Source organism: Parasteatoda tepidariorum, chromosome 8 (genome assembly GCF_982258835.1).
Source record: "Parasteatoda tepidariorum strain Cologne lab strain chromosome 8, Ptep-v5.0, whole genome shotgun sequence".
Lineage (NCBI taxonomy): Eukaryota > Metazoa > Arthropoda > Arachnida > Araneae > Theridiidae > Parasteatoda > Parasteatoda tepidariorum.
This window is the reverse complement of record NC_141762.1, coordinates 79,076,391-79,093,530: the sequence shown is the minus strand read 5'-3', so window position 1 is coordinate 79,093,530 and position 17,140 is coordinate 79,076,391. Positions and strand designations below refer to the sequence as shown.

Sequence of the window (17,140 nt, the reverse complement as noted above, 5' to 3'; positions counted from 1 at the left end):
TGATATCTCTGCTAATAAAATTAGACCATATATACCTAAAAATTCAAGAATGATTATTTTCAAACTGATACATGGTTTATCTCATCCAGGAATCAGATCAACTATCAAACAGATAGCGTCAAGATTTATTTGGCCTGGAATTCGAAAAGATGTTCGAATTTGGGCACAATCCTGTATTGATTGCCAAAAAAACAAAATTTCAAAACATTCTAAATCCCAGTTTGGAGAATATCGACAACCCGATGAAAGATTTAACGAGATACATATTGACCTAATTGGACCGTTACCCCCATCCAATGGAAACAGATACTGTTTGACGTGTATTGACCGTTTTACAAGCTGGATAGAAGTAGTTCCTATACCTGATATCAAAGCTGAAACAGTCGCCAGATGTTTCTATGAAAATTGGATAGTTAGATTTGGAGTGCCATACAGAGTAATTACCGATAGAGGATCACAGTTTGATTCTGAAACGTTTAAATCTCTTACCAACTTATGCGGAGTAAAAATCAACAGAACAACTGCATATCATCCTCAGTGCAATGGCAAAATTGAGCGTCAACATCGTACATTGAAAACTGCAATAAAGGCACACAACTCTATTAAATGGTCTGAAACTCTTCCTACTGTCTTACTTGGTCTCAGAGCTGCTCTACGCGATGACACCAACTATTCAATATCTCAGATGGTTTATGGTAAATGCATTAAACTTCCTGGTGAATTTTTTGATAACTCAAAAGTGACAACATCCACGGAAAACTTTATTAGCAATCTTCAAAATCAAATGGAAACATTAAAACCTTTAGAGTCAAAATATTTCAAAAGGAACAAAGTATTTGTGCACAAAGATTTAAGTTCATGTTCACATGTTTTTATGCGGATTGATAGAGTCAGGAAGCCATTAGAGTCTCCTTATCAAGGACCCTATAAAGTGATGGATAAGTCAGAAAAGTATTTTGTAATTAGTTATAAAGGAAAAAACGTAAGCATTTCAATAGACAGGCTTAAACCAGCTTATCTACTGAATTCTGAAAATGAGAATCCAGATTACGATGATAACCTAAAAGCTGCAAAACCTAACGAATGTTTAACATCAAATAAATTACAAGAAAATGCAGCCAATTCCGAGCAAAATGTTAAAATGTCTAGATTTGGCAGAAAAATAAAAAAGCCTGTTCGCTTTTTAGAACAAAACTGTATTAATTAGATACATATACATTTATTTTATATATATATATTTTTATTGCATTGAAACTAGAATGGTATAATTTGTATATATGTTATATTAATATCTTGTATATATGTTTTCGTATTATGATGAGTCATTATGTAGTATAATTTTTGAACTGTATATATGCTGTTATATTATCATTATATGACAAATTTGACATACTTGCCAAGCATCGTAACTTAGTTACTGGTGAGGGAGTATTGTAGGAACATCATATGTCACATGACTATTCATATTACTTTTATGAGAGTTGCGAATGGCAACAGATCAAAAAATAATAATAAAAAATGAATGTTCTAAAAAATGTCTGCTGATCATTTTTATCCTGTAACTCTGTTGCGTACAGATATGTTGCATATTGTATGATTCATTGTTAAAAAAATTGCTTCATTTTGCTAGATATTTACGTTACATGGTTTTCTTTGGATAAAGATGATTAGCAAATAGCATCCACATGTTTCGATACATTCTGAAACTTACGTTCTCAAATTCACCATAAAATGTCGCACAGCATATTCTTCAATTACGATAGGCTACATTTACCACCAAATACTGCTACTATGATTATTTTTGTTTTCTTATATATATATATATATATATATATATATATATATATATATATATATATATATATATATATATATATATATATATGATATAATGCTCTCTTTTTAAACAGAGCTCGTAAGGCCCTTAAGATACTGAAATGGGGGCACGAAAACTTAAAAGATTTTTTTTTCCTAATGCCCGCCTGTGTTAACATCCGTCAATTCAGGCATCTACAGGGCGACAGATATCTGTGTGGCCTAAGGATTCCTAACGAGCATCAAACATTCTCAAAATTAAGTGTTCACTCACTGGAAAACTTAGTGTTCATTCAATTTAAGAACTGTTCCTTCACTTGGTTATCTTACTACTTATTATTTAAACCACCAAAAGCTTAAAACAATATTATGTAAGCTATCAAATTTTATTTCACATAATTTGCATTTAATAACAAATATGTCGACATGCATTTAATAACAAATACGTCATTTAGCTAAAATTACAAATTTTGAAATTTTTATGATTTTTTTTAAAGACAAGCTAAGCTTAAGTGTTCCATCACTGGTTAGTTTACCCTATAAGATTTTGAGAAATTTGCGATGTTGTGATAGATGCTTAAAAATGTTGACTACGTATTTTCATTAATATTTATAAAATATATATTCAAGAAATTGATGAATATTTTATTCCAAATTTATTCATTCGTATGTACATTATTGAAATTTTATCAGTTATTGAGAAAAAAAACTAAAATATAATCACATTAAAGAAGCACAATCTGTTGTATAATCATATTCTATCAGAAGCATGCTTTTATAAAACTCCACATTCTCTGAATAAAATGTATTTTATTCAATAAAATGTTTTATTCAAATTTCTTTACTAAATTGCAAATAGAATTTTAGACGACTAAAAAAGAAACATCGTATTTTATAGTTTTAAAAAAATAAAAAGATTAGCAAACGATTTTTCGCGAAAAAAATATGAATGAAATTTTACGCTAAGCGGACTAAGTCAAGTTCCTGTTAAGTTTATCACATTTTAATATTAATCGCCCCATTTAATCATTTCTTCATTGTCGTCAAATTATTTTTTTAAAAATAATTAATTTTAATTTTTCTCAGCTTCTAATAAATAAAAACAGTTGAAACTTTAGATTTTTCAATTGAAAAATATGTAGATTAATATGGTATAAAAAAATTCATACCTTATAATTCAAAAATTTTTCAATCCTTAATTTAATTAAATAATAAAAAATAATTAACAATTATTAAAAATTATTTTTTTCGTGAAATTATCTTTGGGTAAATGAGTTTTATGACTGGGTGAAATTTTCTTCGAATTGCTTTATTAGTTTTTAAAATATGACTAAAAACGTAAAAAGTGAAATTAAAATTAAGGGGTGCGAACTTTGGATTGCTCTCCTGACCAAACTATGGGGACCATATTTCCCAGATTGCGGCTACCCCGTATGTTTTGAAGGTTAAGAATCCAAATATGTAAGAAAAAATATATGTTTATTCAGAGAAAGTACGTTTTTGTGTCTGATTTCGTAACTTAATTAATAGTTAGCAATAATTAATTAGCATATTTGAGGTCACCCCCAAGAACCATTAAGATTAACACTTAGTTCGTGAAAATCCGATCATTAGAACGAAAGTTATTCAGGGTGATATCTTTTTTTTTGCGGACTGTACAAAGATGCATGAAAAACAATATTTGCAAGTGTTATAAAAAGCGCATAAAAATACAGACTAGAAAAAAGGATACTTTCTGGCTTATTCTTCATATAATTACCAAATCTAATCAGGCATGTATCGGAACGCAGAGCCATATTTTTATATCCACATATTAACAGAAAAACCATCCCTAACCAATGAGCCAGTTCTCGGCAGCTGTTTTTACAAAACTATTTGAATTCTGGGCCTTATAGGGCAAAGGTGGATTCAAACTTCCCACTAGGGTTAAGGAAATTTAAAAGTTTGCCGGCACTCTCGACCCTGACATTACTAAGGCCCTGAATTACCTGGTTTTGAATAGCATCATTGTTTTCCCCACGACCTTTGTGCCTCTTTCGATTTAGATTGCCTGTCGCTGGTCACATATGTAAACAATCCCCATATTGGTGACTAGTTTGAATTGCGAAGTATCATTGTGCCCTTTTATTTCCATTTTCGCTTTTCCTTTTTACTTTATTTGTTTCATACCTTTAAATTAATAATAACAAGTTGTTGCAAACTTGAGTGTTCTATTAAATAAAATTTCTTTAAATTAAACAAAGCTGGTTTTTTTTTTCTTCAGATAAACCCCTTGAAACATATTTATATTTCACTATTTAAGTTCATTTTGTAAGGAGATGTCTACGCTGACGTCACTTATCTGTCCATTGGCAATCCATTAATGATCAATAAACAACTCATAGCAAACAATGGGAGTACGTTTATTTCCAGATGTGCGTAAGAATTGTCCAATAAAAATGCTTCGAATAATAATTGATTGATTTTTATACTCATTTATTTATAGATAAGCTTCTGACATGGACATCTCAATGGGATACCTGAGAGTGACGTAGTGTGGATATTTCGATCCTGACTGGTTGATGAAACGTGGCATTTGTTGACTTTATCAACTGTCCTTTCCATTTTATTTTGAGTAAGCCAAGCCCATTAAGTATCAAATTCCCTTAAATGACCTATTCTATATTCTTCCACAAAGATTTCAATTCTCTCACTGTATGTTTCTAACTTAATACAAGGACCAGTACGAAGCCACGTGGAACATAAACAAACTATTTATACATGCATGTTGTCAGGTACATAAAACAAAAATATGTCATGGTTACAGTAACATACATATACAAATAATAAATCTAAGTTAAGTAAAAAAAGACGAGAAAGATTTTTATTTTAACAAATTCGATGTGTGATATCTGCACTGTATTTACTTAACTTCACGTTAATTAACATTCTAACTTTGAATGTTTTGTTGTTTTGAATGTTTTGGATGTATGTTTTTATGTTATGTAATTCCAATTCTCTCACTATATGTTTCTAACTTAATACAAAGACCAGTACGAAGCCACGTGGAACATAAACAAACTATTTATGCATGCATGTTGTCAAGTACATAAAACACAAATATATCATGGTTACAGTAAAATACGTATACAAATAATAAATCTAAGTTAAGTAAAAAAAGACGAGAAAGATTTTTATTTTAACAAATTCGATGTGTGATATCTGCACTGTATTTACTTAACTTCGCGTTAATTAACATTCTAACTTTGAATGTTTTGTTGTTTTGAATGTTTTGGATGTATGTTTTTATGTTATGTAATTCCAATTCTCTCACTATATGTTTCTAACTTAACACAAAGACCAGCACGAAGCCATGTGGAACATAAACAAACTAATTATGCATACATGTTGTCAGGTACATAAAACACAAATATATCATGATTACAGTAAAATACATATACAAATAATAAATCTAAGTTAAGTATAAAAAGACGAGAAAGATTTTTATTTTAACAAATTCGATGTGTGATATCTGCACTGTATTTACTTAACTTCACTTTAATTAACATTCTAACTTAAGTGGAATTACTTAGCTCATCTTTAACACGCGAGCAATCAGCAGGCGATGACGTCATCTGTCACACGAGTGCGTATTAGTAATCTCCTTGAAATGCAAATACCTAATTACCCGTGAACCGTTAATAAATAATTTCATTCAACCCTCGCGTAACCTTTTTGTTTTTATGGTCCATATTCGTATAATGCTAATAATTATACTACATTTTTGTTAATGATGGCCATTACTATGTTAAGTAGGAAAAAATTAAAATATATTTACAAAAGTGTATGAGAGCTTTCTATTTTGATGATTTGAAACTTCTGTTTGTATATGAGTAAAACTTTAATGGTTTGTCCCGACTAATCCCACAACAACATTGCAAAACAATTTTTCTACACTTTTAAATTTTATCCCCTGTTTCAATTTCAATCTTAAAATACTTAGGTTATCAAAAAAAAAAATTTTTTTTCCATTCTTGAGAATATATTAAAAGTTTCAAACTTTCCTTAAAAAATTATAATAATGATAATATTGTTCTGTTGTGAAAGGAACTGTACGGATCAATTATCAATGTTTCACTCAGATTTAATTATGAATGGCTGACAGAGTGTAAATAGCAAAAAGCTTTCGAAAACCGCAATAGAACATAGAAATATTAAAAGTTTTCACCCAATATCAGTACTCATAAGATTTTTTCCAATTTTTAAACATTTAATGAAATTAACAGGCTTAAATTGAACTAAAAATATTATAAACAATCAATAAATAAATGAATAAATTGATATCTTTTCAGTGTCAGCGCTGATTTTGCTTATTTATTTGTTTCAACATCATATTATCTAAAAAGAATTATTCTCTGCTTTCTGCTCGATAGCATTCTAAATATTGAAATATCAGGAAAAGTATAGTCTTCAAAAGAATAACTCCGAAAAAGATAAATACAAATTTTCAAATTTTAACGGTGACAAATTTAGGTTTTAGTGTGGAAATTAATCAAAAATTAGTCTCTGAGAAGCTTTCTGATTTTTTCCCACCACAAACAGAATCTCTTAAAAGCGTCGTGCTTGTCTCCATACTGATGAATTTATATTTTTCAGTGAATTGTTGCTATGTTAAAAAGTTTGCAAAAATAATTAAAATGTTAGAGAAGTTTTTGAGTCTGAATTTGTAAACGACAAAAAGTATTTAATAAAAATACATAGATATAAAATATTTACCTTATTGCAGTGAACTGACGTTTTAAAAGAACAAACAGAATTCAGAAAAAAATAATGGAAAGTGAGAAGAAACTAATTATTTCCTTAAAAGTAATGCAATCATCGTACTAAAGTGAGGCTCCACGATAATCTAATTGGGTATACTATAGCCTACGTCACAGGTTGTGTTGTTCCTACTAAATTTAACCCATGAACGGCATTTTCTGAGAGCCTAACTTCAAGCCACAAATAAACAAACGAAGTGTTCGATCGTTTAAATAGCTGCTCGCCAGATTTTATTGCATTATAAAGAAAAGTTATTGAAACTAAATACAACTAAATAAACAACAACAACTAAAACAAATAACAACAACTACTAATAACAATAACTAAATAAACAACAACTAAATTCCATTCGTTTAGCATTGCGTCATATGTTGTTCCTACTAAATCGAAGTAGTTGTGTTCTTTTCATATTATACCCAATTAACGTATGACAACGCGGTGAATGGTGTAACAAGTATTTAATTAAGGAAATAGAAATTTTTTACAGTATGGGTTGGCCAGGTCATGACTAATGAAAATAAATTAAAACAGGGAGCAGAAGGTGAATAAAACTAATTTTACCCTATAGAACTAGAGCCCCTGAATTAGTCACCTGACTTACCGCTTACGAAAATTTAAGGTTTATTTAAGGTTGATTTGAGGTATTTTTGAGGTATTAAGCTTGATTTGAGGTATATTTAAGGTAGCACAGAAAACAGCAATAAAAATTATACCTCGTAAAGGTTGTAATTAAGGTGTACGAGGCTTTTTTATGTATACTTCAGCTTATTTTGAGGTTGTTTAAAATCAACTTCAAATCAACCAGGCCGATGAGGTGATTTTCAAGGTATACCAGGTTGATTTTCTGACACTTGTAACAAAAGAGGTATTTTTGAGGTATAAAATTTTTTACCTTATTTCAACTAAAGAGAGTGAGGTATTTATTGAGATATATGAAGTCATTTTATGTATACCTAAGCTCATTTTGAGGTTGTTTTAAATTCACTTCAAATCAACCAGACTGATAAGGTGATTTTTAAGGTATACCAAGTTGATTTTCTGATACTTGTAACAAAAGAGGTATTTTTGAGGTATAAAAAAATTTACCTTATTTCAACTAAAGAGAGTGAGGTATTTATTGAGGTATATGAAGTCATTTTATTTATACCTAAGCTTATTTTGAGGCTGTTTTAAATTCACTTCATATCAACCAGACTGATGAGGTAGTTTTTAAGGTATACCAGGTTGTTTTTTTTAACACTTGTAGAAAAAGAGGTATTTATAAGGTATATAAAAATTTACCTTATTTCAACCAACGAGAGTAAGGTATTAACGAGGTATAAAAAAATATACCTTTTTTCTACTAACGATAGTGAGGTATTTACGAGGTATAAAAAAATATACCTTATTTCAACTACAGAGAGTGAGGTATTTATTCAGGTGTATGAAGTCATTTTATTTATAGCTAAGCTTGTTTTAAGGTTGTTTAAAGTACACTTCATATTAACTAGCTCATTTCCCAGAGTTCCATGCGAGCCGGCAAATGCCGTGTCTGTTGACAATCGAAAGTCTATTCGAAATTCGGTAAGTGTGTGCTTGACATTTATTAATTTAGTTTTATCACTTTTAATCAAATATGCTTCAATTTTCAAGCTTAAATTTTAATATTTTTGTTTTAAAGGCACGTAATTTAAGTTGGAGGATATTCTTAGAGGCTATTGTTGTAGGCTTAGCAATAAGAGAGAACAATCGAAATATTTCTCGTCGCTGTTTAGGGTAACGTTACTGGTGAATTGTTACAGCAAGTTATGCACAGTATATTTTATTGTTTGTAATTTATTGAAATAGAACTATTCTTTTTATTTTGCTCAAATGTATATATTTTTACGTAGCAGTATGTAAGCTGATTAATTGAGTAAAATGTTCATAATTTCTTTTATAAATAAATCATTGAAAATTGAAAGATTTTTTTAAATAGCAATTTTGCCTTGAAATTCTACTATAGTTGTATAATTATCGCTTGGATATCTGTTGCAAAGTTTATATTGTTTATATATATACAAGATAAACTGTATATATATATATTTACAGGGCTTATCCACAGTTCCCTGATATTGCTGAGATGACCTAGGCTGTAAATTGCAAATGCGCAGCGGCGCAAAAGAGACTAGCAAGCTAATGCTCAGCCTTCCCCTAGGAAATAGATCTGAATTTATACCTAAAAGAAAAAGTAATCTCTCCTAATTAACTACAGAATTTATGTAATTGTTGATAACAATAGTTTGCTAGATATTTGATAATAGAAAACTGGTAACTGTACTAGCTCACTTCTTCATGTTTGATCACAAAACTGCTATTTTCACTTCATGTTATTTTTTCGCAATTTGCCCTCGTTAATTATTTACTAAGTAGATTGTTATTACTTATTAGAATATTAAGCAGAATTAAATTAAATCCGATTTCAAGTTAATATGACAATTTGTATCAAGGTTACGAGCATTTTTATGCAGCTGTTTATGTTTCACTACTTCAAAAATTTGCGAATTTCGGAAATCTTAAATTTTCTAGAAATAAGTCAGTATAGTATGCAATTTTAATCCTGAATTAAATAAAATCAATTGCAAATAAAAAAATTTATTGTTGAAAGTAATATGCATTTTTTGGAATTTCATCCTCTGGGATGTGTATTTATATTTAAGCAAGTGTTTATAACAACTAACTATTAGTTTTATTCTGCTCGGTATTATAAGTTATATAGGAGATATTATGTCCCGCAGTGGACTGATAGTTAAGACACGGTTCCCAGCAGATCACCGAAGTCAAGCATCTCTGGCTGCGGTCAGTGTGCTGGTGGGTGACCACTTGGATCAGCCTGCGTAGGGACCGAGGGTGTGCGGTATTGTTCCTCGTTAAACTGCTCTACCGTAAAGTGCTCGACATCGCGTGCAGGTCGTCGGGCTACCAAAGCGGGGGTGCCATCTCCTCCCCAAAGGATCAAAATTGTGATGGCATGTCTTCGGATCGTCCTCAGGGATGTTTCCCAGACCGTCGCCAATAGCCCATTGTGCAGCTCTAGAGCGACGTAAATGAACAACAATAACAACAGGAAATATTATATTCAACTTATTTTAAAAGTATTATTTCTAATCATTCTCTCTTAGACATTTTCTTCACGTAAAAATTGCTCACAATTTTAAAATAAATGCTCCTTATCAGCTTGTAATTTGTTCTATTCGATTGAGTGTGAAAAAAGAATAAAAATTGGTACATAACATCAAATTTTTAATTTATTAAACGATTGTTGATTCTTGATTACATTGATAACAAAATATTAAAATAACTATTTTTTAAGAAACTTTAATGTGATTCACAATAACGTCCTTTTCAGAATCAGCATCAAAAATTTAAAAAAAGCTATTAGTTTCATGAAGTCTGACAAAAAGTTTAAAAATATAGACTTGGTTTATAGAGTTTAAAGATTTGTAAAAAAACAAAGAAAGAAAATTTAATTATCAAACTTACAAGTTAATATTACCAGATGTATAGAAAAATAAAAAGTGTTAAAATTGCAAAGTAAGATTGCAATTATATGTATTTGAATTTCTGTAAATGTTGTTAATGGTAGTACTGTCTTCAGTGTATTTTATTTTGTGGCTGTGATATCTGTCATGCTTTTTAGCTACGAGGATTGTATTGAAATGGCAGAAGAGTAATACTATTTATCTGAAAAATAAAATTAATTTCATCCAGTTAATTTAAATCATAAAAAAAACAATTTCGAATATTTTAATATTTCAAAACCTGCCACTATTATTGTAAATATAACTTTCTTACTGATTCGTATTTTTTTCTTTCTTTTAGGTTCCAATAATTACAAGTTTCAACATGTAGACGGAAACTGTATTTAAAATAATTTTGTTGGTTTGTAAAAAAAATGAAATTTTAGTTTTAAATAAAAGTAATTTGAATTTCAGCTGACTAATTATTTAAATTTGTAGTTTTATGGCTTTTTAAATTCAAGCACCTTAGACTACTATCTTCTAAAAATACGAGTATGAGTTCCCATAAATAATTTTTACTAACTGTAGAATTTGGAAAAGTGTTATTTTAAGATGATTTAATTCAATCTATTAATTTTATAGAAGAATTATGCGTTTGAAACTTTCTTTTATAGCTTAACAAACGAAGCAATTACTGCCGAAGGTTTAATATTAAAAACTTCAGGTTGATAAATGATTTCTACTAGTAAAAAAATTTAATGATATACATTATTCTTCATATAATATATATAATATCTTTATATATATTATATTTTTTATATAGTGAGTCTAAAAATTAATGAACTAGGTGGTCCGTATAACACCTCACCTTCGTAAGTGCTAAAAAAAATTTAGGTTGAGCTATATAAGCCTGAAGTGCAAAATGTCGCATCTTTGATTGATAAATTAATACTTCTGAAAATACAAAAATATAAACTTGAGGTTACGAAATAATAACTTAAGGTAGAACATGGAACACATGGCGCTAATAAAAAATAACCTTTCCAAGTGTTGAAAATACACTTCAGGTTGATTTATAACAACCAGAAGTGTAAAATCGCACACCTGAGGTTGAAAAATATATACCTCTACAAGCATAAAATTATATACCTGCGGTTGAAAAATTTTAGGTAGAACAAAACCTGAACCTGAGGTAGAACAAAATACACCTGAGGTTGATTTATAACAACCAGAAGTGTAAAATGATACACTAGATTTTGAAAAATATATACCTCTACAAGCATAAAATTAGATACCTGAGGTTGAAAAATAATTATCTGAAGTCGAACAAAATATACCTGAGGTTAATTTATAATAACCTGAAGTGTTAAATGACACACCTTAGGTTGTTGAATAAATACTTCCATAAGTGTAAAAAATATACTTCAGGCTGATAAGTTGATAAGCCTAAGGTTGAAAATGAAACACTTTAAAGTAGTAAATATCGACCTCTCCACAGATGAAAAATTAAACACCTCAGGTTGAAACATATATACCTCTGGAGGTATATTTAAGGTATATTTGAGGTTGATTTCGAGGTACTCATTTGCACCCTTTTCAACCTTAACGACGTATTTAAATAACAACCTCCTTTATACCTCGATTTTTTCATAAAGGACCGGCCATTTCGGAGCAAAAGCTTTTGACCAATAATGAAGAGTTACAAGATTTTGCAATTTATCGCCACAAATGACGTAAATCTCAACTATAGGATAATCAGTAAAAAAAGCATGCATCGATTAACATTGCTTTTCGGAAACTTTTTTTTTTATGCTTGTACAAATTCACTGCAAATGTCATTACCAGTTAAGATTTTTAAATAAATTGTGATTCATGTCGATTACATCTTTTTTATAAATGATTTTAAAGTAAATTTGGAACTAAAAGGCGCTTGAGGAATTTTTAAGGAATTTGAAACATTGAAAATTGTTGGAATAGCATCAGGTCTTAATTTATTGTAACTTTTCTATTTATTTCTAGTTGAGATTCTTCAAAATGAACCTGCAAAAATATTTGAAATACTTTTTTCTTTATTTTCATACTTAATCACAAATCACATTCAAAAAATTTAGAGTTTACAATTTTTGAACATACTCCCTTAAAATTTTCTAATTAACTAATTATTTCAGCAATTTAACAAAAGAATTTCAAAGAAAAAAACATTGATACATCCAAAAATATATGAAAGATCGCATATTAAATAGATTTCTTATGATAAACAAACCTTTTGAACTTTAGGTGATATTACCATAAATAACTAAAAAAAAAAATTTTTTTTAAAAATAAAAAATAAAAAAATAAAAAATTAAATGAGCCCTTACGAAGTAACTAACTACTTGATCTCAATGAAACAAAAAGTAATACAATAAAAACCAAGTAAATATTTGTTTTGAACAAAAAGAAATACTTAAAAGTGAATACAAAACTTGCCGATTCTGAAATAAGTTTGGCGAATACTTATTCAGCCAATCTCTTGCCTTTATTTATTGGTTTTACTGCACATAAACGCTTAAAATTGTTAAGTAAATTAATAAATGTTGCTTAAAAATTTATATTTGAAATAAATATATACTTAACAAATATATATTAACTAAAGGCAATTTTTCCTATATTTGGTACATTGTTAAAAGTGTACAATTCAAGTAACCCTAAAAGTCATTCACTTATTTTTTTCCTTTTTTAAAATAGACGAAAACTTCTAACAACCTAATATCGTTTATATACAACATATATAAGTAAATAAATCTAATAAGTTATAAATAAAGTTGTATTTACTTCACATTGCCAGTTGTATTTTATGCAATTTATTATCCATTTCTTCTTTCTTTTGAAGGAAATCTGAACACTCGAAAGCCTTTTTTTAAACTGTTTGTACAATTTACCGCCGCAAAACCACCCATTTCAATAATTTTAGGTATCCAAATAGCCTTCAAACTCTCACGCTAATACTAACATAACGTTAACTTGCAAGCTTGTCTGCTTCATAATGGCAGATAGTTCAGCTCTCATAGTATAGGAGCCTTATATAAAACTAACGACTGTCCGATGGCGTTTCTGTTTGACATGTAAACAAAAATGTGATGGTCCATGATTTGTGATGGTCCATGATGGCTCCAACTATACATTTTCACATTTCCATGATGGTTTAATGAGTATTCTTGTTGGTTTCCTGGAATATACCATCAAAACAATTTGTTTGTTTTTTATGTTGGACCATGAAAAATTAGTTCAACTTCCTACATTGGGATAATGGTGGTTCATGATTGCTCCAACATTTGATTTCTAAAAAACTATGATGGGAATTTCAGATGGTTCAACATAAACAAACCATCAAAAAAGTTGCTATTCTTAAGTTGGACCATCATAAATTAGTCCGAATTCCTGGGGTGATAGTTACTTCCCTTACGAAAATTTAAGGTATATTTAAGGTTGATTTGAGGTATTTTTGAGGTATTAAGGTTGTTTTGAGGTATATTTGAGGTATATTTAAGGTTGCAGAGAAAACAGCAATAAAAATTATACCTTGTAAAGGTTGTAATTAAGGTGTATGAGGGTGATTCACATATACTTCAGCTTGTTTTGAGGTAGTTTAAAATTCACTTCAAATCATCCAGACTGATAAGGTGATTTTAAAGGTACACCAGGCTTATTTTTTTACACTTGTAACAAAAGAGGTATTTTTGAGGTATAAAAATTTTTACCTTATTTCAACAAACGAGGGTGAGGTAATTATTGAGGTATATGAAGTCATTTTATTTATACCTAAGCTTATTTTGAGGTTGTTTTAAATTCACTTCAAATCATCCAGACTGAAAAGGTGATTTTTAAGGTAGGTATACGAGGTTGTTTTTTTTTACACTTGTAACAAAAGAGGTATTTATGAGGTATAAAAAAATCAACCTTATTTCAACTAACGAGAGTGAGGTATTTACGAGGCATAAAAAAATATATCCTTTTTCTACTAACGATAGTGAGGTATTTATGATGTATAAATATATACTTTATTTCAACTAAAGAGAGTGAGGTATTTATTGAGGTGTATGAAGTCATTTTATTTATACCTAAGCTTGTTCTAAGGTTGTTTAAAGTACACTTCATATTAACTAGCTCACTTCCCAGAGTTCCATGCGAGCCAGTAAATGGCGTGTGTGTTGACAATCGAAACTCTATTTGAAATTCGGTAAGTGTGCTTGACATTTATTAATTTAGTTTTATCACTTTTAATTAAATGTGTTTCAATTTTCAAACTTAAATTTTATTATTTTTGTTTTAACCACGCGTCCTGATCTTAAATAATTTAAGTTGGAGGATATTCTTAGAGGCTATCGTTGTAGGCTTAGCAATAAGAGAGAATAAACGAAATATTTTTCGTCGCTGTTTAGGGTAACGTTACTGGTGAAGCGTTACAGCAGGTTATGCACATTATATTTTATTGTTTGCAATTTATTCAAATAGAACTATTCTTTTTATTTTGCTTAAATGTATATGTTTTAACGTAGCAGTATGCACGCTGATTAATTGATAAAAATGTTCATAATTTCTCTTATAAATAAGTCATTGAAAATTAAAAGATTTTTAAAATAGCAATTTTGCTTTGAAATTCTACTATAGCTGTATGCTTATCGTTTGGATATTTGTTGCAAAGTTTATATATATTGTTTATATATATATATACAAAGTTTATATATATATATATATATATATATATATATATATATATAAATATATATATATATATACATATATATATATATATATATATATATATATATATATATATATATATATATATATATATATATATATATATATATATATATATATATATATATATATATATATATATATATATATATATATATATGTATATATATATATATATATATATATATATTTACAGAGCTTATCCACAGTTCCCTGATATTGCTAAGATGACCTAGGTTGTAAATAGCACACGCGCAGCGGCGCAGAGGGAGAGACTAGCAAGCTGCTCAGCCTTCCCCTAGGAAATAGTTCTGAATTTATACCTAAAAGAAAAAGTAATCTCTCCTAATAAACTACAGAATTTATGTAATTGTTGATAACAATAGTTTGCTAGATATTTGATAATTGAAAACTAGTAGCTGTACTAGCTCACTTCTTGATGTTTGATCACAAGACTGCTATTTTCACTTCATGTTATTTTCTCGCATTTTACCCACGTTAATTATTTACTAAGCAGATTGTTATTACTTATTGGAATATTGAGCAGAATTAAATTAAATTCGATTTCAAGTTTATATGACAATTTGTTTCAAGGTTATGAGCATTTTCATGCAGCTGTTTATGGTTCACTACTTCAAAAATGTGCGAATTTCGGAAATCTTAAATTTTTTAGAAATAAGTCAGTATAGTATGCAATTCTGATCCTGAATTCAATAAAATCAGTTGCAAATAAAAACATTTATGGTTGAAAGTAATATGCATTGTTTTGAATTTCATCCTATGGGATGTGTATTTGTATTTAAACAAGTGTTTGTAACAACTAACTATTAGTTTTATTCTGCTCGGTATTATAAGTTATATAGGAGATATTATACTCAACTTATTTTTAAAGTATTATTTCAAATCATTCTCTCTTGGACATTTTCCTGATATAAAATTACTCACAACTTTAAAATAAATGCTCCTTATCAGCTTATAATTTGTTCTATTCGATTGAGTGTAAAAAGAGAATAAAAATTGGTACATAACTTTAAAATTTTAATTCATTAAACGACTGTTGATTCTTGATTACATAGATTAAAAAATATTAAAATAACTATTTTTTAAGAAACTCTGATGCGATTGACAATAACGTAAGTCCTTTTCAGAATCAAAGTCAAAAATTTAAAAAAAAGCTATTAGTTTCATGAAGTCTGGCAAAAAGTTTAAAACTATAGACTAGGTTTATTGAGTTTAAAGATTTTTAAAAAAAGAAAAAAAGAAAATCTAATTATTAAACTTACAAGTACCATAATGTTACAGATGTATAGAAAAATAAAAAGTGTTAAAATTGCATGATAATATTGGAATTATACAGGGTGTTTATAAAGTCCCGGACCCATTTTGATGTTTAATAACTCATTAAATAATAAAGATAGATTAAAATTAATAACATAAATGGTTAGATAGACTCAAAATGTTTCATGACCCTTGTCAATGAACTTCCACGTTTGCCCCCTTCGTCGCACGGAGAATATCAAGTCGATAGTCAATTTCACGCCAGGTAGCTTTCTTTTTTACAGAAAAGACGGTCTCATCAGTCGTATACTTAGACATGTTGGAAAACTTCGTATTTCCACAACTAGAAGAGCTTCAGCCACATGTCTTTTTGCAACAAGATGGTGCACCACCTCATTGGGGTATCATTGTTCGAAGTTCTTTGAATGACAATTTTCCAGGATGATGGATTGGGTGAGGAGGTCCAATCCCTTGGCCACCCAGATCACCTGATATAACGCCACTGGACTTTTTTCTTTGGGGATTTATAAAGGACAATGCTTACAGGAGGATCGTGTCGAACATTGATGACCTAAAAGACAGAATTACAACCTCAATACCCTCTGTGGATGCCGACATGCTTGCCGCTACCTGGCGTGAAATTGACTATCGACTTGATATTCTCCGTGCGACGAAGGGGGCACACGTGGAAGTTCATTGACAAGGGTCATGAAACTTTTGAGTCTATTTAACCATTTATGTCATTAATTTTAATCTATCTTTATTATTTTATGAGTTATTAAACATCAAAATGGGTCCGGGACTTTATAAACACCCTGTATATTTGAATTTCTCTAAATGTTGTTACTGGTAAAACTGTCTTCAGTGCATTTTATTTTTTGGCTGTGATTCATATCATGCTTTTTAGCTACGAGGATTGAATAGAAATGGCAGAAGAGTAATACTATTTATCTGAAAAAGAAAATTAATTTCATCCAGTTAATTTAAATCATAAAAAAAACAATTTCGAATATTTTAATATTTCA

The 17,140-nt window shown here is 29.2% G+C and overlaps 1 protein-coding gene across 3 annotated transcripts in view; it reads right to left on the bottom strand.

The window, feature by feature from the left end:
- LOC107442809 (very long chain fatty acid elongase 7) overlaps positions 1-6,950 on the bottom strand; it is a 62,477-nt gene extending 55,527 nt beyond the window's left edge. For 2 of the 3 annotated variants that reach the window (XR_015435908.1, XM_043056063.3), the window contains exon 1: positions 6,571-6,950. The gene's annotated coding sequence lies outside the window, so the exon portion shown is untranslated. The remainder of the gene's footprint in view (positions 1-6,570) is intronic. The other variant, XR_015435909.1, reaches the window with a different exon arrangement.
- Between the last annotated feature and the right edge of the window lie 10,190 nt (positions 6,951-17,140).